This window comes from Thermobia domestica, chromosome 3 (assembly GCF_964235325.1).
Source record: "Thermobia domestica chromosome 3, izTheDome1.hap1.1, whole genome shotgun sequence".
In the NCBI taxonomy this organism is placed as follows: Eukaryota; Metazoa; Arthropoda; class Insecta; order Zygentoma; family Lepismatidae; genus Thermobia; species Thermobia domestica.
In genome coordinates this window covers 287806386-287824517 of record NC_137456.1, presented here as the reverse complement: position 1 = coordinate 287824517, position 18132 = coordinate 287806386, and positions in this window count along the sequence as shown.

Below are 18132 nucleotides of genomic sequence, written 5' to 3'. Positions count from 1 at the left end.
CATCAAGTTTCTCGTGAAACGTCGAAAATCTGAACGTGAAACATTTCAAATGCTGAAAAAGTTTATGTTGAAGCCTGCATGTCAAGGAAACAAGTGTTCGAGTAGCACAACAGGTTTTTGGAGGGAAGGGGGCGGCGATGATGATGAACCAACAGGCCTCCAGCGTTCTTCTGTAACTGAATGTATTATCGATAATGTTTGTCGTGTTGTGAGAAATGAGCACAGATCAAGTGTTAGAGCAATTCCTGAAGATGTGAACTTCGATAGGGAGTCTACTAAACGCATCTTAACAGAAAATTTGCAAATACGAAATTTTGTGCAACACACCTGCTCACAAGACCCTAACCATACAACAATTTTTGGCTGGAGAAAAGCACTGCTGGTTAGAACGCCCGCCATACCCACTTGATTTCGTACCTTCTGATATTGTTTGTTCCCTAAAATCAAATCGGAACTGAAAGGAACACATTTACCCCAATTAATGACGTCAGGAAAAACGGAGAACTTAATATAGAAGACGACCTCATAGACCCTTATAGAACACGACTTCTTGGAACGTTACATGCAATGACAGAAGCAAATGAAGAAGTGTGTTCAAGCAGAGGAGGACTACTTTGAAGGTGACACTACCGACAGGAACCAATAATGTAAGTTTTACGTCAGCCCGGTTCTTATCTCTGTCGCGCCTTTCTGTTGGTATTTAATTGAAGTTCCCTCATCAGGTTACTTGTTGCTATCGCAATTGTGATTATTGTCTCTCTCATTATCTAAGTTCGGAAGAATTTTAGAATAGTAAATTTCCAACAACTTCTAGCTTCAATGATTTCATTTGCTAAAACCCTAATTGCGTGAAATATATTTAAGTGATACTTAAAATCCGAACTCCTTGTATATACTTTTATCAACACTATTTGTTCTTTATTAACTGTGTTTATTAAAACGTGAAACAAGGTCTGATTAATTATCTTACATGATACAGTCATCTCAAGAGAATGTTATTCTATATTTGATATTTAGCTTAAATATATTATTCAATAGGCAAGTTCCTAGGCGTTGTTTTGCGATTGATGGATGTTATTCATCTATGAAAAAGCTTATAGTTATTTTCATGGAAATCATAATCGGATATATTATTTTCGGTTGCAGAGCCGGTTCTCGGCCTTTAGAGAAAAGTCAGTATATCAATTAGGGAAACTGCTTGATTCGAAAAAAATGAATTCATTTTCATCAGAAGTATATGATTTCATAGATATATATTTTACATATTATTATAGGATGGATATCTAAATATATTTTAGTTTAAATATTGAATGAATTCTGAAATATATATTTTTCAAGGCGAGTTTTTGTAGTACCCCAAAATCAAAACCATTTGTACCCTTTGTACTACATATTGCAATGGCCTATTAGAATAATATTACATCTTGGAAAGAAAAACAATCCCATGAAAATAATCGTTATAAAAGTAATGAATAAAGGGTAGCTTGGGTCGAAAAAGAGCTTTTTAATCCAATTCCTATAGTTCAAAAATTATACTGTCTACCCAAGCATGCAATTGTACGCCTAATTGTTTTAAATCAACCATACTTTCATATTGTACATTCAGGTCAAATTTCAGTCAAATTGCAAAAACCATACTTTGTGGAATAACCGGTATAAAACACAGTTAATTGTCATTGAAATAAATTTCTTAAGGAGCAAAGATCGCTAAGGGTTCAGTTCATCGGTAACATAGTCTGAAAGAAAAGTACAAGAATTAATATATTTGAAGGAAGATAGAAACGCGAACCTGCAATTGTTATTGTTCTGTACCAAGATGTAACTCTATAACTATATAACTATATGTAACTATATTTGTTTCGACGAGGAGCATAGAGAGCTGCTAAACTCGAGGTCGAGCACAGAGGGAAGCATGCAAACATAATTTTTACCTGCACAACCTTAAACGCAGCTGAAATTTACTGCTAGAGCTTTAGCAAGTGCTCGGTTTTAATCGGACAGAGCGACCGTAACAGTTGTTTACAGTGTCTTTCAATTCAATGGTTTAATTACAGAATCGGACTTGCTATTCGCTATTGATGAAACTAAAGTTATAATAGCAGCAAATTTGAAAAACATTGCAATATATACTTTTAAATATCACATAAAGCGATATACTTTGATGGTAGATAAGATGTTACTGTGAATGTAGGTTTTTTACCGGAGCACTGAATAAGAGAAGATAATATGTCATTACTTCAAAAGTCTAATTGTCAGTTTATTTGCCAGGTAACGACTAGAAGTTTATCTGTACATATGAGGAATATTTAATTAAAACCTGCTCAGTACGTCTAACTTTGCCTTACATTTAAAGTAGCACCACGTAACTGTGCGCATCGGTACGGTGGCGCCATCGATTAGTAGAGAGACTGACGCGTGCGCATCGTTTGACGTTGGATAGAGACAATGTGGTTTCACACCGAAGAGAAAGTGGACAAACAAGTTTTCGTCCACTACCGAACGTGCAGGCAAGTATGCAGGAATAATAAGGAGTGATTCGATTTATGTCGGCGGAGGGAGTTGGAGGCATTGAAATGTATTGACGGATGAAAGCTATGTATGGTGAGTACAGTTTGAGTCGTGCAAATATGGTTGAAAGGCGCAAAAGACTCCTTGAGGGGAGCGAGTCAATGGAAGATAATGCTCGTCCTGGACAGGCTCATCGTGTCATCACACTGAAAATGATTGAAAAAATGAATGCTTTTGTCTTGGACAGTCGCAGAATCACCGTGGACGAGATCCATCGGTTAGTGGGTATTAGCGTGGGAATCGAACACACCATAATGCATCAACACTTAATATTTCGAAAAAAATTGTGCTCAGTAGATGATGAACAGCGGCAGATGAACAGCGCAATACGGGAATGGCGCTGTCTTTGAATCATCTGTAGCGTTATCATGAAGAGGAATACGGCTATGTGTCGCGTATTGTCACAAGGGACGAAACATGGTTTCACGATTTTGAACAGGAAAGCAAGCGTCAGAGCAAGCAGTGGAAACATGCGACTTCACCACCTCCAAAGAAATCAAAGGCCATGTAAACCAGTTCTGGTTAGGTCATAGTGTGTTTTTTAACCACAAGGGCCCACTGATCGTAGAGTTTCTGTAACGGAGAACAACCATCAACGCCCAGCGTTATCAAGCCACTTTTCAGAACAATAAATGAGCCCTCAAGTCGTAACGCCCACGCATGTTGTCTAATGGCGTTATCTACCTGCATGATAACTCCCGCCTACACACGGCCAATGCGGGGAACACGACATTGCAGCAGTTTCGGTGGGATACGCTGGAACAACCTCTGTACAGTCCCAACCTTTCATCGTGTGATTTTCATGTGCTTGGACCTCTAAAACAAGCTATTCGCGGACATCGATTCGCAAATGACGACGAAGAGTGTGGCTAAGTCCAGGCCTGAATCCAACAGGAGCCTAATAGTTTCTTCAAGGATGGAATCGACCGCCTAGTGTTGCAATGGGATAAATGTGCCAACAGTTTTGGCGACTATTCTAGAGTATGCCTATTGTGTATCACTACATGTCTGATTATGTGTAACTACATTTTTGAGTTAATACAATCGTTACCGTTACTTTACACTAGTGACGGGGTTTCATTTGAATGACCCTTATCTATCTATCTATCTATCTATCTATATGTATATATGAGACTATACTTCATTATTTATTTAATAAAGGCTAAAATTTAAATGATCTTGGTTGTAACTATTGTGGTGGCACAGTAACAAATACTAAATGTTAAAGTGGCCTTATTCCTAATACTGCTGTCAAACTGGGAAGACCACTCGCGTGATTTATTTGTTGGTATATTTTAATTAGCTCGGAACAATGGTAGCACCGTCCTGGCGTTGGTTATAAGAAAATCTCATCCGAGGATATTTCTCTTACAAAAATTACTTAAGCAAAGAACAAATACGTATTTTTGTTATGGTATCCGAGGAAAAAAACGACCAGTGTACACGATATCTTGTAGTAAATGATCTGGAGCCTAGAAGTCGTTCATGATGGCAAATTTTGTTTTCAGTTTACATGTTTGACATTACATGAAAGATCCTTCATTAGAGCTGAAAACATTAGTAACGTACACTATAATATCTTACGTACAAAAATGATTCTTCTGTAAAAGATGATGCGAAGAATGTCTTCACTATATTCAGACATCACGGTATCTTTCGAAAATTATCGGTCCTATAATATCTTATTCTGGTAATGGAGATGGACAAACGTAAACATAGAAGAGAATTAGCTTTCATAAAGTTGTTAAAATCTGTTATACAATCATTATTTTGTAAAAGAGTGAGAAATTTTCTGGCATTTGATCTTACTTTTCAAGTCACTGACTACGGTAAACAGAAATATGATGGGCACTGTCTATACATTACAGACAGTTTGGTCAAATGTTCACCACAAACGATGGTTCAAGTACCAAAGTTGAGTATTTTGACAATTTTAAAGACGTAGGGACTTGGAGAGTTTGACAACCTAAAATTTCCTTATCACACACAGTCCGTAGAAGTGTACATAAAATTTGAAACAGAGGCTGATAGAAAAACTGCCTGTCTCCTTAAACAGAGATGATTTTATTAGATTATACTTTTGTATTGATCTATGATATCAGATTTCAGTAAACAGTCTGAATTCAAAGCTATGCCACAGAAAGAAAATAATTAAATTTGAAACGCCTTCAGTGGTTCGGAAAGATCTATATCCACCTCAAAGTAGTGACTTGTGAATCATTTCTAAATTCAAAAATGAACGAATAACTACACCCACAGATCGAAACATAAAAAGATACTTCTTTTCATAAAGTTTTCGGTTTAAGTTGCAATGGTAGAACTGAAAATACTTTCCAATTATAATTTGCTTTTCTCTTGTGAACAACTATTTACCAAAAAGAGAATTACCGCCCTATTAGAACTACACGAAGAAGTAAACTATATTTTATACACGTTGTTCTAGAAAACACGAGTTTAGAAAATTTGGCGAAAATTTGCCATCAATGCACGAACTAAAAGTTCTATTCGATATCAACTTCCTTTATTTTCTGTATTTGGCATGCCCACTTACCGCTGATTTAGAATTAAAAGAAATAAACTGCATTTTATACAGGGCGTTGCAGAAAGAGTAGGATTTTTGAGAATTTGGCAAAACTTTGACCTCTATGCAGGATCTGAAAATATCGCCCAATTACAAAAAGAATCAGTTAAAGGTTTGAATGTGTGGTTCAACTTCTCCGCAATATAAACATTCGATTTAAACAACGATCATTATATTCGATTCACCCTAATAAAGGTAATAGAATATGTTGCAAGCAATGTAAAATTCCTTTGTATGGAAACAAATTTAATTTTTCACTAATATTAAAAACACCATTACTGTATCTGTTTGGAAAGCTGTTTAACTTTAACGTATATCTTATTTCCAAATATTATTTCACCACTTTTTTATGTGGTAAGCATATTTCTTTGTAACTGTATATTGCACACTTGTGATAAGGAATACACTATAAGTATGGCTCTTGATCATCATCATTTCAGTAATAACAATTATTTTAAAGTTATTCTTTAAAACTTTTTAATATAAAGAGCTCATTTTAATATTGAAACAGCGTTAATTCTAATAAGAGAGAAAATACTAAAATAATGATTTTGTCGTGATATGCTGAACTTGCTAGTCAGGGATTTAATATGTCCTACTTAACTAGAGTCCACCATAAATATTATTCTCACGATGAATAAACTGACCTACTAGCTTGTGTCTATTTTTCTCAGCAAGAGTCTATTTTCATATTTTTCCTGAATACTATTTGCTTTCATTAACAGCTTACGAAAGTTCCGCAGTATGAGTAACAGAGAAATATTTCCATTAGAAAATTAGTTTGGTTTCTCAATTTCATTGTTGCATGTTATAGTTCTTTAAGTTCATTCTTATTCATTCATTCTCATATTCTATATATTAGTCAAACGGTGAACTTAGATAGTTCTTCTTGCAGTCTAAATGTCTCTGCTTATTAGCTTTTACTAAATTATAATAGTGGTTTGTTTTAGTACAAAACTTGTTTTATTAATCTGTTTCATGTATTGGTTGGGGCAAAGCAGTTTTTACAAGTTTTGACAATGTTTACATTTTGTTATTTTAAAAATAATATTTTCGGGAGTTTCGCCATCAACTTTACGTACACGAACAATTCCTAATCCGATAATTATATTTGAGGTTAATTACTGATATTTTACCATGTATATACCATTAAATTCCGCCGGCATTTCTTTACTAATATAGGACACCATACTTTATTTTTAGAACAATGTTTAAATATTCAACAGTATTTTAAACTTAAGTGGGTTTGATTAAGATCACTAACGCATGTTTTCACTTAACAACATCCCTTTCAACGGAACAAGCAATTTCAGTCAGTTCATTCGTAATGCAAAACTTACAATATCATCGTATCATTACAAGAACGGAGGGAACTTAACGTCTCTTTATTTTCTCCAATATCACCATCTTTCCAGTTTGAATAGGTTAAGTAAACCCTAACCTATGGGAATATAAAACAATATCACGATCACAACGCTACACAGATACGTGGTTTCTGCATCTCATGGTATAGTCCGTGAAATACTTCTTAAATTTTTCGTACCAACATGTCAGGAAAGTCCAGTACAAGCTCTACAGACGCATAAAAAGACACGTGTTTTACGTTTAAAATAAAATCTTACAGATCAGCGTTTCCCAACCGGTATGCCGGGGCACACTGGTGTGAAATGAATAGGCCGCTGGAGGGCCGCGAGGAAATTGGAACAAAATTATTAACTCTATTGCAATTAAAATTCCAAGACATTGTGTCTCACATTATATTTGTGACGAAAAATGTATGTTTGTGTTCCACATTACTAACGAGGAACGTGCTAAGTAACGTAGTAATAGTCACTCGATGCGCAAATATTTCGTTGAGCTGCTACACCGAAACTATCTTGAAATCAAATAGGCAATGCCCAAGAAGAGGAGAAAGCTTTTCGTAAATCTAACTTCAATATTGTAAACGAAGGTAGAGCGTCTATATGTGGGACTTCTTCCAGGGCATGATCGCCATCTCGAAAGACGCCATTTTGAATCACAGGCAATTATGATAAATGGCAAAGCGGGCATGTGGGGTATCAAATAGCACTGGAATTTAGTCCTGAATCCATTTCAGTATTCAAAGTTTACATATCTGATTTCAGATCAGAGTTAAGAGCTTTCTCACCCACAGGGACATATAATATCTGTGCGAATGAGATTTGTTTTACGAAACATGGTCGTGCGAGCAAATGCAGGGTTTTAACTAGTGCAGTAGTAGTCACTTGATCCACAAGAGCCACTATACTGGTTACTCCACCTGTTGTTGGGTGAGGTAGTTCTAAGAAAAGACAGGAAGAAGCGCCAGTCGGCTGCCACCTATAGTAGGGTAAAGATCGCTCGTCATCGTAACCTCTGCGAGTGACCTGGTCACGCTGCGTCATGGTCAATCTTTTGGAACAGCGTTACGCCATCAAATTTTGCGTGAAGCTCGGTAAAACTTGGAAAGAGACTCATGAAATGATCAAGACCGCGTAAGGTGATAACGCCATTGGAAGATCAAGTGTGTTTGAGTGGCACAAGCTGTTTAGGGAGGGGAGAGAAGAAGTTAAAGACGATGCACGGTCAAGACGACCTTCGACCTCCAAAACGGAGGAAAATGTTGCAAAGGTGAAGACTTTGCTTGTAGTGTATTCTACTTTAATATCTCTAAAAAAATGTTCTTTCATTTGGTGTTCTATTGGTTAATTGTTCTGGTACTATTGTATAGAACATGACATCATGTCTGGCTCCATGATTTGAATTCCTTCTGCCGTTTGTCAGATTGACTTCAAATCGGGTGCGTATTGGTTGGATTTCTTTTTCTTTTAGTGTAAAATTGTGCCTTGGAATTCAATGGACAGCGAGGGAAGGGGTCGAAGACGGAAGTGTTCAGTTATTTAGTTCTGTAGTTTGTGATGTTTTTATTATAGTTTTTTTCCTCCAGTGTTTTCTTTTCTTTTAATATATGATATTTTGTGTTTGTGAAACTTCCTGCCATCGTTCGTTCCCGAGTTGACCATTGGAAGTTGCCCTTTTCATATACAGGTATAAGTAGTGTTAATTTAATGTATAATTAAATTCAATTATTTCTGCTAATTTGATATGAACCTATTGTTACTACCGTGTTATATATATATAGAGAGAGAGGTTAATTGAAATTGAAATTTGCGAATATATACTATATATTTGCATCTTGTTCTATATGAGCTTCACTTACATATATATTTGTTGTTTACTTGTTCTATATGACCTCGTTAATAAATTGTTGATTGGTATACCTTTTAATTGAGGATCATGTTTTGATTTGGAAAAGCCTCTGGTTTCTACTATATCTGCCTAAGGGGGGTATCCAATCTAATAGCGTGCCGTTATGTATGTGTTGTATATGCTACTGCTATGATGCGAGGAAATATTGCGTATTATTAAATTATCTAACTAGTGGTACAGTCCCTTCCTTGACTTCAGGTGGGGCATGTATGATACACTACATATAAATGGTTTGAAGTCAATCTGACCAATTCGAGGCTTTTTACATATTGAATTAGTTTAATGCCCTTGCTGTTCGTATTATATATTAAACATGGCCGAAGGTGTAGATAAAGATAAGGTAGCCTCAGATACTATATCCGGATTTGATAATGATGGTGTAAAAACGCCGCCTCTAAATATAGATAAAATTGATAGTTTTTTTTTGAATTGAAAGATTAGGAGAAATGTTAGAAGACGTAGCTGGAAAAGTGGGTCCGATGTCTTCTGGGATACTTGTTAATAAGGATAACACGGGATTTGATAGGTCAACGGGTGCTATTCCTAAACGTACTAGTAAAGTATCTGGTAATAGATGTCATAGTGATTATACAAAGGTAATAGGTGATGACACTCATCTCCGTACCAATTCTTCTCGTTTGGAGGATAATACTGCTTTGACGGTGTTAAATAGATTTGTGGAAAATCTTCCAATTTGTGATGGTAATGACCCTGACAAGTTGTTCAATTTTATATGTAAAATTGATGATTTTTTAAGTGGTAATGGATTTCCAATTCGTTGTGTGGTATACGCTTTACAAACAAAAACTAGAAATCCATTACTACAGTGTCTTAAGGATAGTGTTAAAGCAACGAGGAACTGGGGAGATTTATGTAAATATGTGATGACTGAGTTGCTTTCTGACGTGGCTATACAGCAACTTACTACAAGATATTTTTATAAACCTCAAGGCGAAAGTGAAGGGGTCTTGCGTAGACTTGATCAAGTATCACGTATATTGGACATTCAAATCTGTGATGAAACGTACATCTTAACGGTGGCTAGTGGTTGTAAACCGGATGTGAGATCGCATGTATTTTATAGTGAGCATCCTCAAACGCGTGATGAACTTATGAACTCTTTAAAGGCTTACTCACAGTTAGAACTTTTTACGAAGCAGCATCAAACAACTGTTGTTGGATCATCATTCGATATAAATCGTACAAGCAGTGACTTTAGATCGCGTAGTATAGTTCACCCTCATGTACGAAACAGATCGGGTAATTTCCACAAAGGACAAGTGTCTAATTTTCAAAAGGATTCTGATACTCAGCAGATTCGAACCTCGGACTGTGGTGTACGAACCTTACCTCCATTAGTTCGGAAAGGTGGTATATTTATTGAAGTCGCTTTGTATGATAAAAAATAATTTGCATGTTTGGATAGTGCTTCAAGTGTTAATTTTATAAGTAACGAAGTGTTACAGTATTTACTACAACGGGATTCGAACCTAAAAATAAATGTTAAAAACTTTGTGGGACGTACTGCTACAAACTATCGTTTAGTGTTACACAAATATTGTTTGCTCCCGTTGAGAATTAATAAGCAAGAGTTAACTGTTTGTGCGTATATAAACGAACATTGTCCCAGTGGCCAACATATTACTTTAGGAATGCCTTTTATTGAGCAGACTGCCTTTAAATTGGATGTTAAGGAACGAAGTATATTCTTTCCTGATCACAATTTCAACATTACGTATTTTTCCAAGCCTTCTTTTGGTGGACAATATTCTGGCCCTTTTCCTTTTCCTGGCCCTTTTCTGGTCCTCTGGCAGGAAGACCGGTCCTTATTCTACATCATATTTGATGGATTATCTTACAAGGAACCACACATCCTGCGACAAACCAAATGTTCAAAACCAGCTGGGCAGTGAAGATAAAAGCCTTTTTCATGGTCAAGGTCATAACACCTGTTGCATTCCTGATACAACGAGCGAGTTCTCACTAAACCAGGTGCCACGTAATGCAGCCTTGCCAGCCGGTCAACAACCTGTTGGAGATAAGGAAGCAGTACTACAGCAAGGTAAAGAATGTGTTACTAAATATAAACAAAACTTTGCTTTATCTGAAGAACCTGTTATTTTTAAAAATGCTTGTTCTGCTTTAAATCAATTTAATGACTATAATTCTTTTTTAAATTCTTGGTCTTTAACGTCACAGGCTACTAATAAAGATTTTTTTCAAAATAAAAAAGTAATAGATATAAAAATGAGCTACAACTTAAATCATCTGTTGAATGTAATGATATACAGGGTGTTTCAGAAGTACCTTCGAACAGCAATGAGGTATTAGCGATTGACAATAGAGTTATGCGTAATTTAAATAACAAATCGTCTGTTAATAAACTAGATAATACAAATAGAAAATTAATTGTGGAAAACATTGATAATGAACTTATTAAGGAAGATAGTACCTTACCTTTATTTGTACAGGATATTACAAATGATTATACTGATGTGATTACATCAAATATCGGCAGAATTAAAGATTTTAAGTACAAGTTTCGGGTTAACGAGGATACTGTGTTTCGTGAAAAACAATACCCTATGACTAGTAAACAAAAGCAAGAAACGCGTGTAATTTTAAAAGAACTTTTGGATAACGGGGTTATCGTGGAGAGTACTAGTGAGTATCGTTCCCCGTGCTTTATTGTTAAAAATAGTGCAGGTAGAGGACGGCTAGTTCTAAACTTTGGTAAATTATCTAAGCTTGTGGAAGCCGATAATATAGTCACCCCTTACATGGAAGAATTTATTGCTACACTGGCTAATGCTCGTATTATGTCGAGATTCGATTGTAAAAGGGGATTTTTTCAGATAGTATTGGATGAATCCTGTCAGAAATATACGGGCTTTTCTTTTGACAATAAAAGTTATCATTTTCGGGTACATCCTATGGGACTCTGTACTGGGACTGCGGCTTTAGCGCGCGCTATTGACACTTTATTAGGTGATTTGAAGGAACAAGGTGTCTAAGTATATGCTGATGATATTGTACTCTATTCTGATACAATTGATCAACATAAAACATTACTTAAGACTGTGCTTGATCGACTTCGATCACGAGGTCTTACAATTTCACCAGAAAAATGTTCCTTATTTCAAACGGAGATAGATTATTTGGGATTTCGTGTAGGTGGAGGAACTATGCAAATGATTCTGAATCGACTTGAACCGATACGAAATTTACCTGCTACTCGTAATAGGAAGGGTGTCAAATCTCTTGTTGGGTTTTTGTCTTTCTATAGTCGATTTATTAGTAATTTTGCTGAGATTATGCGTCCCATAACCGACTTAAAATCACCTAAAAATTCCCTTTGTTTGGGGTAAAGAACAATCTGAGGCATTAGCTCGTATTAAGGACGCTTTTGAAGAGCAGGTTATCTTGAAGATACCGGATATGAGTAAATGGTTTTTTATAGAAGCAGATTCTAGTTTGCGAGGGTTCGGAAGTGTGATCCTACAGAAGGATTCCAGCGGTTTCTATCAACCTGTTGCGTTCTATAGCAGAAAACTGAAACCTTCGGACTATAATCGTCCTATCTTTGCCTTGGAGTTGGCTAGCTTGTACAATACTATTACTCGTTTTCAGCACTATCTTGTTTCAAGATTTACAATATTAACTTATAACCATGCTTTAGCTTGCGTGTTGCGTAATCCTAAAAAAGTCACACGATATAGTACTATGATTCATAGATTGTTAGAATTTAAATTCGATATCTGACATGTACCTAGCAACAAGATGATTAACGCAGATTTTTTGAGTCGAATATATGATTCAAGTTTGTATGACCTTATAGATGAACCTATGGATGAGGAGGTGTACCAACGTGAATTTCTGGCTTCAAGCCTGTTGAATACTCCTTTGGCATTTTATAATGTAAAAGAAGAGCAAATAAAGGATCCGGATATCTCTGATATTTATAAGAAGACTGAAGCTGCAGGAAATGTCTGGAAAGAATATCGTTTGTCACGTGGTTTATTATATAAAAGAACAAAAGCACGGTATAATCCTTACAAGGTTTTATTGCCTAAGTCTTTACGACCTTTGGTATTGGAATATTATCACTCTGGAACTCTGGTGGGAACACATACGGGAAATTTTAAAACACTTAGTAAAATTAAACGTTATTTTACGTGGCCTTCTTTGATTCGTGATGTGCATCAGTACGTGCGCTCATGTCATGAATGTCAGATTTCGAAACCACGTTTTGAAAAGCCCCAAGGTCTTTTGTCTTCTAAATATGTAACACAAACCCAGGGACATTTATACTGTGATTTGGCTGGTCCGTTAATCCCAAGCAATGGCTATAGGTACATAATGTTACTTGTGGATAACGCCTCCCGTTTTTTGCACTTAGTTCCATTACGTAATGCGACCAGTAGAATTATTATTAAAGCAATGAAGGAGATATTTTGTTGTTGTGGTCATTGTTTTGCTTTATCCACGGATCGGGCTAGTTATTTTTGTAGCGAGGAGTTTCGACGTTTTCTCTTTGGACTGGGGATCAAACATATACGTAGTTCAGCTTACTTTGCGTCCGGAAACGCAGCTGAAAAATATGTTCAGACTGTAAAGAATGCCTTAAGATGTTATTGCTCTGAGAATCAGACGGTATGGAGCAATTTTCTATATCCGATCCAATTTTCTCTTAACGTTTCTGAACATTGTGAATTAAAGGCATCACCATTTGAGCTTTTTTTGGGACGTGAAGCTCTAGATCCTTTATTAGTTAAATGGTCTGTAAAGGATTCCGACCTGAACTTACATAATTCAGTACAGATATGGTCCGATGCCTTAAAAAATATGCATAGAGCTTGGGAAGATAGAAAGCATCTTTTTCTGCAGCGTAATAATCCAGTTACTTTCCAGGTGGGCCAATTAGTTCTTTGGAAATCTCACTTTAAGTCGTCCATAACAGATAAAGTTAGTAAATTTTTGTCGCCTCTGTGGCTTGGTCCTTTCCGCATCGACTCCTTTGCTGGTCCGAATACTATAATTCTTTTAGACGAAAGTAAAAACCGAGAATTTTCTTCTCATGCTAGCCAATTAAAAAAGTATGAAATGCGTGAATCTCCTGAACCCGAATTGTAAATTTTGGTGTCATATTTGTGAGGTTCTTACACTTATTTCTTTTTCAGGTGTAAGGGAGCTGTTTGATTAGTAAAAAAAATCCATGTTTATTCTAATTTGTCAAGACTGGCCAGTCTACACCTCTATTTGAGATATCATTCTGCGCTTTATGGATATGAATCTCATCGTCTATGGATATTTAAAGTTTATTCAAGCCTAGTTTATGATTACATTCTATAATATGGTATAACTCTATTCTGGTTTTTGTATTTAGTACTGTACTCTGGTTTTGTGTTTTACCAAAACTAAATTATATTTAATGATATGCTTGAATATATTTTGTCAATTTGGCTTTATATTATTTGGTGGTCCCTTTCATTATTTATTTATGGTTTGTTGTTTTGTCTTTTCATACTTCATATTTATCTATCACCCTTACTAACAAAATCGTTTTCATTTCCATAAGTGTTTCATATTTCTGGTAATGCAAAAAATGATTCTTACATTTTTTGAATTTCGGGAGGACCCATCATGTAGTGTATTGTACTTTAATATCTCTAAAGAAATGTTCTTTCATTTGGTGTTCTATTGGTTAATTGTTCTGGTACTATTGTATAGAACATGACGTCATGTCTGGCTCCATGATTTGAATTCCTTCTGCCGTTTGTCAGATTGACTTCAAATCGAGTGCGTATTGGTTGGATTTCTTTTTTTTTAAGTGTAAAATTGTGCCTTGGAATTCAATGGACAGCGAGGGAAGGGATCGAAGACGGAAGTGTTCAGTTATTTAGTTCTGTAGTTTGTTATTTTTTTATTATAGTTTTTTTCCTCCAGTGTTTTCTTTTTTTTAATATATGATATTTTGTGTTTGTGAAACTTCCTGCCATCGTTCGTTCCCGAGTTGACCATTGGAAGTTGCCCTTTTCATATACAGGTATAAGTAGTGTTAATTTAATGTATAATTAAATTCAATTATTTCTGCTAATTTGATATGAACCTATTGTTACTACCGTGTTATATATATATAGAGAGAGAGGTTAATTGAAATTGAAATTTGCGAATATATACTATATATTTGCATCTTGTTCTATATGAGCTTCACTTACATATATATTTGTTGTTTACTTGTTCTATATGACCTCGTTAATAAATTGTTGATTGGTATACCTTTTAATTGAGGATCATGTTTTGATTTGGAAAAGCCTCTGGTTTCTACTATATCTGCCTAAGGGGGGTATCCAATCTAATAGCGTGCCGTTATGTATGTGTTGTATATGCTGCTGCTATGATGCGAGGAAATATTGCGTATTATTAAATTATCTAACTAGTGGTACAGTTCCTTCCTTGACTTCCGGTGGGGCGTGTACGTTACACTACATGCTGGACTGTGTCCGAAGATTAACTGTTCGCATGATTGCCGATGAACTTGCCATTGCTAAAGCCCAAGTTAATGAAATTGTGCACAAATAATTGCAAATGAGGAAATTTGTGTTAAGTTGGTGTCGCGAGTGCTGACAGGCGAGCAAAAGGACGTTCGCAAACGGTCCTGCCAGGACATTTTCAAAGAAGTGAGTGAAAATCCAAACTAGTTACACAATGTGGTAACTGGGGACGGCTGAGGAAACGCATCGTCCGCGTCAGCCCAGCCATCGACAACTCCTGGCGACTGCATCATGGCAATGCGCCGAGCCACACAGCATTCCAAGTGGTGGCGTATCTGGCCCAATATAACATTGCAACCTTGCCCCAGCCACACTACAGTCCCGACCTTGCCCCACCAGGCTCTTTCCTCTTACTCCGCCTCAAAACCACCCTGAAAGGACATCATCACGGCTCGGTAGAAGCATTACAACAGGCCGTGACGAGGCAGCTGAACAGCATACCAGTTTCCGCCTTCCAGGAAGCGTATGAAAACTGGAAATCTCGCTGGCAGCGGTGTGCGGATGTAGGAGGATCATATTTCGAAAACTATTAAGCGTAAGTGTTATTTCTGTCAATATCTTATTTCTAATTGACTGAGTCCTACTACTTTGAGGACTGATCCTGTATATTAGAAAATTCACTATAATCAGTATGTTCATGTCTCTTTTAGCGTAGCAAGCTTAAGTGTGCGACGTTGAACTGAATCAATCCAAAAATTTATTTAAGGCAATTTACATGGCCCGGTACAGTGTGTTAAGTTTTCCAATCTTGAAACCTTACGCAAATTGCTCCATTTTTGCAGAATATTGCGTTCCTTTCCAGTACTCATTCGTGACAACCTATAATGTACCGTGCATATTACGAAGTTAAAATACTTTAATGTAATTATGGTCAGTTTGTCTAAATATTATCGATTTATCGCTGACGCAAAGAAAAATGAAACGGATTTAAATTATCAGTTCGCAGCCTATTCTTAGAATATACACCTGGAAACTTAGAATTCACTTTTCTTGTGTCTGTTCTGCTATTAGTGATAAGAGAATACATATTCAGCTCCTGAGAAGAGATGGCAATAAAGTAGTTACAAGATTCAATATTAAGTAGCAATCCATAAAACAAGCATCTTTCTAGCTTTTTGCTTCAATATTAAATAATTAAATATCTGCACCTTTCCACATTTAATGATTAAACATTCGCTTGTAATAAAGGCAAGACTGGTTTTCATATCAATACTGTGATAAATAACTAATTGTAGCAGGTGTTTTGAGAATTTATTTATTATTTAAATCACGTGTTTGACAACTCAAGAAATACATTTTGGGGGTACTTTATTCATGCGGTTTAACACTCACAATGGTATCTATGGGACTTTTTGTGTTTGAAATACTCTATGTGAATGTTATGAACTTCCCCAATATTTCTCCGTACTATTAAGAACTAAGAAATTAGACTTATTAGTTCTCTTCACTTTAGACTATTGTTTAGGGTTTTAAGACATAGCACGCAGAATTTAGTGAGTTGTTCTACAGCAATAATTGCAACTTAGGTGTGCAGTGAGGGGTATGGTGTATGTCTCCGAATGACAAACGGGAGTAGTACAGCAATTTCGGTGCGGGCAGGCGTGTGACGTTCGGTACGAACGCATTTATTGGACCAGTGAAAAATTCACTCTATACATAAAATGCGTAAAATTAATCCCATAAACGTAGTCAACATTTAAAATCAAGCAGTGGTGAAAAAATAGTGTCCTGAGTGAGAATGCGGTAGAAGATAAGACAGTTGCAGGTACATTGCTTGCAATGATAGCAAGCAAATATGATGGTGAGGTTTCTCTAACAGTTAGTGACACATTAGATGTAGACACTGACACTAAGAGTGAATGAAGAATCGACAAACGAAATGGATTTGGAACAGATAGTACTCCATCAATTAGTGAAAGTGAGCCTTCTACGAGCGAGTGTGGGATGTCATTCCGAAGCCGGACTAAATCTGTACGTGTAACAGAAGCTTTCGTTAAAAATACAAACAAATTCAGGAGCACGTTGCATTATTGAAAAAGAATGGTAAAGTAACACTGTTGCAGCTGCAGTCAAGAAATTCAAATGCTATACGGCGTTTGTGTATAAGGCTTTGAAATTCCGTAACCAACTTCCTCGCTAAGTACTATAAACATTCAACATTTATCGCACTAAATGACTTACGGTACATGATTATCATTTAAAAGCGTGGATATTAAAGGCAGCGAGAAAAGTGAACTATCTATTCCGTGCTTCTCGTGGTTTCATTAAACAAAATAATAAAAAAAGAGCACAGGAATCGCTCACGAAGGATTACTCAATTTGTAACGAAGAAACATGTTGAAAACAAAGGTGAATTACTTGGTAATTCCCAAAATTTGCTGATTAAAATTAATAAAATAACACATGAGAAACCGCAAAACAGTGAATGCGTCTTTGATACTCATCCGTCTAGGTTTGATCTTCCCTTAGGCTCATCCTTTATGCTCATACTGTGGTAGAACTCTTTTAGAAATAGGTGAGAAACATACCACAGCAGGCTTTTAGCCTTTGGTCTTAGTGTCCCACATATATACCATCCAAATTCACATTTCCCCCGTACGGCTAGGTATAGAGTATATATATATGTCCAGGAGGCTAAAGGCGTGTTCAGACACAAAGTAAAACAACAGTTAGCCAAACAGACATCTTTCAAGATTGTTATTGTTGCGAGCAAATCAGGTAAACTCATTCGCAGACACCTGAAAATGTGGCTAAAATACGTGTTTATTCCTGATGTGAAAAAGGGATTCCCTGCTGTGGCTTTACTCGTGGACTTGACAGAGGAGTGAACACGTGCGATAATTGTTACATTCGTGTTGAAGTTATACTCCCAAAGACCGCCAAATTTATTCAGCCTCTTGATGTATACTTTTTTCGGCAATATAAACTGGTAATTCGGAGATTTGAGAATTATTTTCGATATAAATACATTGTTTCTGGTTCACGGAACAAGCTATATGACAGAATTTTCGTAATGAAAATGCATTCTGTTGTGTATAATACATTTTTTGAGCCTATAATAAAGGACGCGTTCATATGCGTGGCAAAAATGTGGGTATGTGAAAAGAACAATAGTTGCTTCATTTTCAAATGCTCTGGAGACTCTGTTGCAAGTAGAAA